The sequence below is a fragment of the Cupressus sempervirens genome, chromosome 1, assembly GCF_028749045.1.
Source record: "Cupressus sempervirens isolate cs-2001-9-10 chromosome 1, ASM2874904v1, whole genome shotgun sequence".
Taxonomy (NCBI): Eukaryota; Viridiplantae; Streptophyta; class Pinopsida; order Cupressales; family Cupressaceae; genus Cupressus; species Cupressus sempervirens.
Window position 1 is genome coordinate 4,517,671 of NC_143118.1, and position 7,469 is coordinate 4,525,139.

Consider the following 7,469-nt stretch of genomic DNA (forward strand, 5'->3'; position numbering starts at 1 on the left):
CATTCATGGAGTAAGGACTTATAGGTTTTGCAAGCCATAAAGGGGAAGAGATATAGGATTTTGATAGATGTATATACATCAAAGGAATTGGGAAATGATTGATGATTAGATTGAGAAGATTGTGCATAGTAATAAAGTAATGGAAACATTACATGCAGAGATTCATCAACTCAAGGACCAAGCCTGAAAGAAAATTTTGGAAGCAGAGAGACATTATAGTGATGCATGTTTAAAGATTTTTGAGGATGAGGAATGAGTGAAGTTATTTCTCGTCAAGGTAGTAGTGGAAATTTTTATGAAGATTTTTTACGAAGCTTCCAATGATGAGGACATTTGACAAGCTTTTAGAATAAAGGAAGCCTTATTAGAGGTGGATACCAAACTCGAGCATTTTACTGAGACTCAAATTGAGGTAGAAAACTATAGATAGAAATTTAAAGAAAAGTATGAGGTTTTAGATTTACCAGATGTGACCAAGATTACTGAAATTATAGAGAAATTCAAGGGCAAACATCTAGATGTAGCTTTGGGATGAAGGGGAATAAAATCCATAATCCATAATTTCAATTTTGACACTCAATAAAATTTTGAGATTTTGGCCCCTGTTGAGGTGCGTAGGTGTGTAGGTGCATAGGTGTATAGGTCCATAGGTGTGTAGGTCCACAGGTTCGTAGGTGTTCTTTTCTAGAGATGCACCGATAATTAACTACCAGTTGCAAAAATAGAGCTTTCCATGCATCAGAAACGTATTATGACAGTAGTTTAACTTTGACAAATACCTAGTGAAGGATTAGGTTCCAATTTTGGCACTTCCAAAAACTTCTACTTTTCATGACGGCTTCCTTATTCTTTCTTCTCTCATAAATTCTTTGTTTCTGACATGTAAAGGCTCAAGCATCCAATTAATGAATATAAAATGGATAAAGTCCTATTAAGCACTAGTTAGATTGTTAGTTTATATATAATTAGTTTGTTCTATTAATTTAAAAGCATATTATTGCATAAGATATCTCTCACTCTCAACACAAATTGAGGAGATGATTTTTTATAAAAAATCCATTGTAATATTTAATTGGGGCCACTATTATTTTGCAATAATATTATGCTTTTGGTGCTTGCATTTGGAGTGTAGTGATTCTTGCCTAAATGTGTCATTTTTTTTGTGAATTTATGTTCATGAAATTGTAATTGAGCTAAAATTTTATTGCATTATTTCTAGTTGTGTGATCTTTTAATTCTAATGTTTGCTATGGTTACATGAATTTCACTGATGTATCTAGCTGGAGAAGAAATCATCGAATTGTACTTGCTTAACTTTTTGTCTTGCATGAGTACACTTTCTATGGCCTTTTGATTTGATGGAGAGTGAAACATCATACGATTACTAAGTTTCTCACTGATGATTGCATTAGTGAAATCAAGGTAGCCCTGCTCCTTTCATTGGTTACCCATCAATTTCTTTGAAAGTTTAACTCGTAGACAAGTTGTTTTCCGTAGCTTATGTCCATTAAGATTTTATTTTTATGTTATTTTCTTTAAAGTTCTTATTATTTTCTTTATTAACCCCATTATTAGAATAGGAATTCATACTAGTTGCAATGTTAGATTGCATACACCAAAAAAACAAGAAAAAACCAAAAACATAGTTCTTTTTGTGTGTGTATTTTGAAACAGTGAATAGATTCTATATCTCACCTAAAATCAAAATGAACCAACAAAGGCCTCCTCATGAACAATAACATTTATCTTCAACTGAGTAGATTTTAGTAGGTCATAAGATCACCTAGAACCTTGGAGTTGATTCACAAGTTTGACTTTTCAAGAGAGGAGTTCATAAGAATTCTTGTCATTTAGCATCGTGCATAATGAAAGCTCAACAATATCCTAACCTCCAAATATGATATCATCAACAAAAATTTTAGATAGTAAAATACCTTTTCCTTTTTCTGACTTCAAGTACAAATTGCTATTATCATCAGTCCCCTCAAACCAAATCTTCACAAGATGATTGTGAAGCCTTTCATACCATGCTCTTGGTGCTTGCTTCAAGCCATATAAAGCTTTGTGTAGTCTACATACTATGTTTTTGTTGTTAGCATGAAAAAATCCTCCTGGATATTCTATATAGACCTCCTTTTCCTAATATGCCATTTTGTTGCCTGACTTTAAGTCACCCATTTTTTTTTGGCAATATTGGATTCATATAGCCCTCAAGTCAGTTTCATGTCTAGGTCTAAGTCTTCCTTAGGTAGGCTATCCTTACCAGGTTTCCTTGTCATTGCCTTTTCTTCTCTAAGCCAGTTGGGATGTTCTAAAGGTTTTTTCATATTGGGTAGGTTATAGATCCCAACCCAGCAAGGATATCATGTTTTCATTTCAAATCTTTGAAGTTGTGGATGGTCTTGCATCTAAATGGAATTTCAAATTTGTAAGCTTATATCAAAAATCACATTAGTCTCACTCAAAATTTTGAAAATATTATTACTGGGGATAAAAAGTTTGAGCACTCTAAATTCAAGCTTGTTGGATGCCATAAAAGGAAGTGGGCATATATAGTTGTCACATATGGATTATATGCTTTACGCTTCAATGTGGGTGGAACATTAACAGAACTATGACATGTGAATGTTGCTTCGAAGCCCATTTCAAGAGCATTGATTGAGTTTTCAGACACAAGCTTATGGATTTCATGTTGTGAGATTCCTAATGGCCTTATTCCACATTTAAATTCCAAAGTTCATTCAAAGTCACAAGTTCAACAATATGCATAGATATTAACATTATAAGGCTATGCAATGCATTTGGGGGAATATCACAATAATAGTGGTGGGTCACTAGTGAAAAAGTTCCAATCATGGAATATAAAGAAAAATTAAAGTCAATTGGAGAATTGGGTTCATCCCTAGAAAGAAAAATAGGGGACACAATTGCCACAATCTCAATATTCATTTGCAATTTCACGCTTTGAGATGAGACTTCATTGTGAAACAGAAGCAGCTTTATGCCCTGTTAATGAGCCTAGCATTGAGATTCCAAATGGTGCTAATGGTCATCACCTCCTTGGAATGATATATGGGTGTACAGTGAAGTTGCATGATTTGGCAAAATGAAGCCTTTATTAATGCAGTAGTTCCATCATACAGAAACAAGTCAAGCTCATGGAAGATTGTGTAAAAGATCTTAGAAGAGGAACCCACCTGCCTGCATAGAGTTTCAAAGACATTCCAATTCAACATTGAGCACATAGGCTATTAGAACTTGGTATTTATATGATTGTAATTACATAAATACAAATGAAAAAACCAAGCTATTAATATGAATGGGATCTAATCAAAGGCAGACTATGCAAAATTAGTGGGCTCTCAAATCTCCAATGTTGACTCACCTACCTCGACTTCCAAAAAAAATGGTCATGTGTAAAAGGATTGAGTTATTCTATGCCCAATGAAATATTTTGAAGAATTTAGAGTTAGATATGCATCTCTATTATCATGTCTCATGCTGAGGAATTAAGATATCAAATGAACCAAAGAAACTCACGGTATAGAACCCAAATCTAAAGTGGAATAGTCATGCAATTTGAAAGACTATCGAAAAACATGTGCTTGAAAATGGAGGCTCCCACATAACAAGTAAACACTTGGATTTCTAAGAAGATGTCCATTCAAAACAACAAAAGCAGCAGATCGAGCACATCACACTTCTTAGACTCAGTCATATGTCAATAGGTGAAACATATCATGTATCTGAAGCATCAAGGATCAAGTTCTAATAATGCATGGTTAAGTCTTAACAGATCGATTCACTCTCTAGTCTACATCAGTGGCATCTAGAGTCAATGGCTTGGCACCTAAAGGAATCTTGCACCAATTGTTTGACAAAATGCCTCATGTACACCATCTCCACCCAAAGCTTATTCAGAAGTATATAAGGGCAGGTGTTAGTGAATAGAAATTCAAAAAGAAACAAACAAATGTTTTATGAACATTATATTGATCCGTTATACTTTACCCTTCCTCAATTATAAGATGTATAATGTTATATGAGGAAAGATCAGGCCAATAAGATTTGGGAGACAAGTAGGTTCTAGATTCAGTTATGGTAACCAAATGACGTGCCCACACTTTAATAACAAATCAGCATGTTAGTAACAAGTGTTGAGGGGTGAAAAATACCTTAATGACATGGAGCTTTGTTATATCGATTGGAAACTCAACGAAGTTTCATCCAACGAGATTGTTTGAAAGTCTTTGTAAAAACACATCCTAAGTAAACAAGGGATGGTTATAAGATTTTTAATTGTGAAGGTGACAACTTGTGTTATCAAAAAGATGATGGGGCTATAAACATTATGGAGATGCTCTACAGTACAAGCTTGCTTGCCATAGTTGGAGTTGGTGAGCAGCCTGCATTATCTCCTCATAGGCTCTGTTTGTCCAATACTAAGACAAGAACTTTTCTCAAAAAGCTAAATTTTGTCACAGTTATTCTTGCAATTTGACTAAATAGGAAAAGACTTGTTGTGGTGTTAGAGGAGAGTACATACATTTATGATTTAAACAACCCAATCATTTTTTATTCAATTGATACTGTCCCTAACCCAAAAGATAAATGCTCATAAGTCACCATTGGCAGCCATGGCTTTGTCTTCAGATGGATCATATTTAGCAACAGCTTCAGAGCAAGGAACTATTATAAGGGTTTATCTAGTGTCACAACCTTTAGAGAGATTCACTTTTCAGAGGGGTACATATCTAGTTGTTATATATTCTCTTTCATTTGGACCACCTTCACACCTTCCTCATCTACTTGCAGCAACCAACTCCTTTGGTTCTGTGCATATTTTTACCATTGGGCTGATAACTATAGAGAGGAACAAAAGATCTTCTATGTTGCTTGCAATTGTAATACCAACTTCTCTTAATGATGCATTAGAACCTTCTTATCATCATGTTGTGCTTCACAGTGTACTCCCTGTAGGAGTCAAGAGTCGAGCAATAATTTTCAATGTTGAAGAAGTTAGCATGGTAATGGTGATGGGTTTGACAACAAACATACTAAGGGTTCGGATACTCAATATTACTTATAATGGCTATTTCAACGATTACAGTGTCATATTAGATGATGACGATAAACACCCATGGAATTTAGAGAGAGAGTGTAATTAGCTAGCAAGAGGTCAATAGTGACAAGGAAAATCTTCCAGATAAAAAAAAACTTATAATTCCAATGTTGATGTACATATTTTTCATGATCATTAAGATAGCTAAATGATATAGGAAAGAAGCTTTGGCAATGCTAGTTATGCTATAACTATAAGACTTCAAGAGTTTATAATACATCTTCAACTTGATGTCAAGTAGTTTGATAATTATAAACTTAATCATATGGATTAGATAGATGTCTATTTAGTTCTTCTTCTCAAGCAAGGTCAAATGAAGAGACAAAGTCATTTTGATTCTTCTTATTGTATCTTTGTAAGTCCATGGCTTCAGACTTTTCAAAATTTGGAATTTGAAACACTTCACATTCTCATGAAGATCATATATTGTAATCCCTATATAAGCCATTGTAAATAGAGATTGAGGGGTTCAGCCTTTTCTAGATACAGTCAGAGAGCTGGAGTAGGAGGGGGGGAAAATTGTTGATGTATCAGACTTAATATTGCAAAGCCAATAAAGAGGATTTTGTGTCAATGGTTTTCTATTCCATTTAATTAGTCATTGCTTTTATGTGTCTTTCCTTTTTTGAATTACAGAAGGAGAGAAAAGATGTTTTATTCTTTTATCATGAGGATATGAATTAACCACAGTAAGAAGTGCTTTGGCATATTCAGAGAAAGATTCATTAGAAGTCTTTAATCATCTCATTTATTTTTCTATTAGCATTTGTTGTAGGTTAATTAAATGTTGAGTATATGGATTCATAAGAATTGTGAGTTCTATTGCTTGGTTTATAGATTAGAAAGTTTTTCTTGCCTAGATTAAGTCCTATTTAGGCTTAATTCAGTTTTCCTCTTCTGCTCTCGGGTTAAGAGCATACCCTGTGTTAGTTTAGGAGAGAAACATAATTCCTTGAACTTTATTCACATAGGGAGCTATACCTTAATTCAGAGGGAAACTAGTTATTCTCAGAAATAGTTTCCCAACTGTTGTGTAAAGTTGTTCTTCATTAAAAATTGGGAAAATTAAAAGGAGAATCAGAAGAAAAACAATCTATTTACCGACACATTTAGAAATGTAGATTTAATATCCATTTGATAAACTTTGAAACCTTTGTATGTAGAGTAAAAAAGTAGAGTTCTTCCAATCTTGCAATAGGAGTGAATGTTTCTCCATAGTCTATCCCTTCTTCTTGTGCATACCCCTTGAAAACTAATCTTGCCTTGTTCCTTGTGACTTCACCATTTTCATCTAACTTCTTTCTATATACCTACTTGGTTCCAATCATATTTTTATCTTCTAGTCTAGGAATTAAAGTCCATGTCTTATTCTTCTCAATCTTTTCTATCTCTTCTTTCATGGCTTTACTCCAGTCAACATCTTGTAAGGCATCTTTCACTAACTTAGGCTCATGCATGATAAGAAAATATGTATCATTTATCAACCTATTTCTTTTCATTGGTCTTGCATCTTTATCTCCAATAATTTGTGGAACAGGGTGATATCTTTTGAAATATTTTAACAATCTTGGTTCTACTCTATTTTCCTCATTTGGTCTATCAACTTTTGGGTCAATATGTACTTCTCTATTAGGCAATTGAACATGTCTATCATGTACACTAATCTTAGAATCAGAATGTGCCTCAACTTCATTCTGTAACTTGACACCTGACTGTAGCTCAATTCTTGAATGCAACTTTGTGTTCATTATATGTGAGTTGGCAATAACTGAAACTTGCTATTGATTTGAAACTTGATTTAAAAAATCTTCATCAGTAGGCATACCATCATAAAGTATACAAATGATTTGTATTCCTCAAGCTGCTTCATAGGCTCAACCTCATGTACTTCTATATACTCACAAAATTTGACATTTGCACTTTTCACAACTTTGTTAGTGATAGTATTTAAACACTTATAAGCTTTACTTCTTGTGGAATAGCTAATAAATATACCTTCTTCACTTTTTGCATCTAATTTACCATTCCTAAAATCTTTGAGAATATAACACTTGCTTCCAAATACCTTAAAATATTTCACATTGGGTGAGTATCCGTACCATAGTTCAAAAGTTGTTGAATGATTACCTTTCTTGACTTGCACATAGTTCAAGGTATATACAACTATACTTACAACCTTTCTCTAGTATTTCAAAGCAACATTCTTCTCCATCATGAGTTTCCTATTATAGTCCATTATAGATATGTTCCTTCTTTCAACAATTCTATTTTGTGGAGGGGTCTTAGGGGTAGATGTCTATCTTTTGATTCCTCTTTCATTATAAAACATCTCAAACTCATTTGATGA

General features: G+C 33.6%; 1 pseudogene; it reads left to right on the forward strand.

The window, feature by feature from the left end:
• The window catches only part of LOC149575854 (autophagy-related protein 18b pseudogene), a 91,724-nt pseudogene extending 86,554 nt beyond the window's left edge, over nt 1-5,170 (forward strand).
• The last annotated feature ends 2,299 nt before the right edge of the window (nt 5,171-7,469 follow it).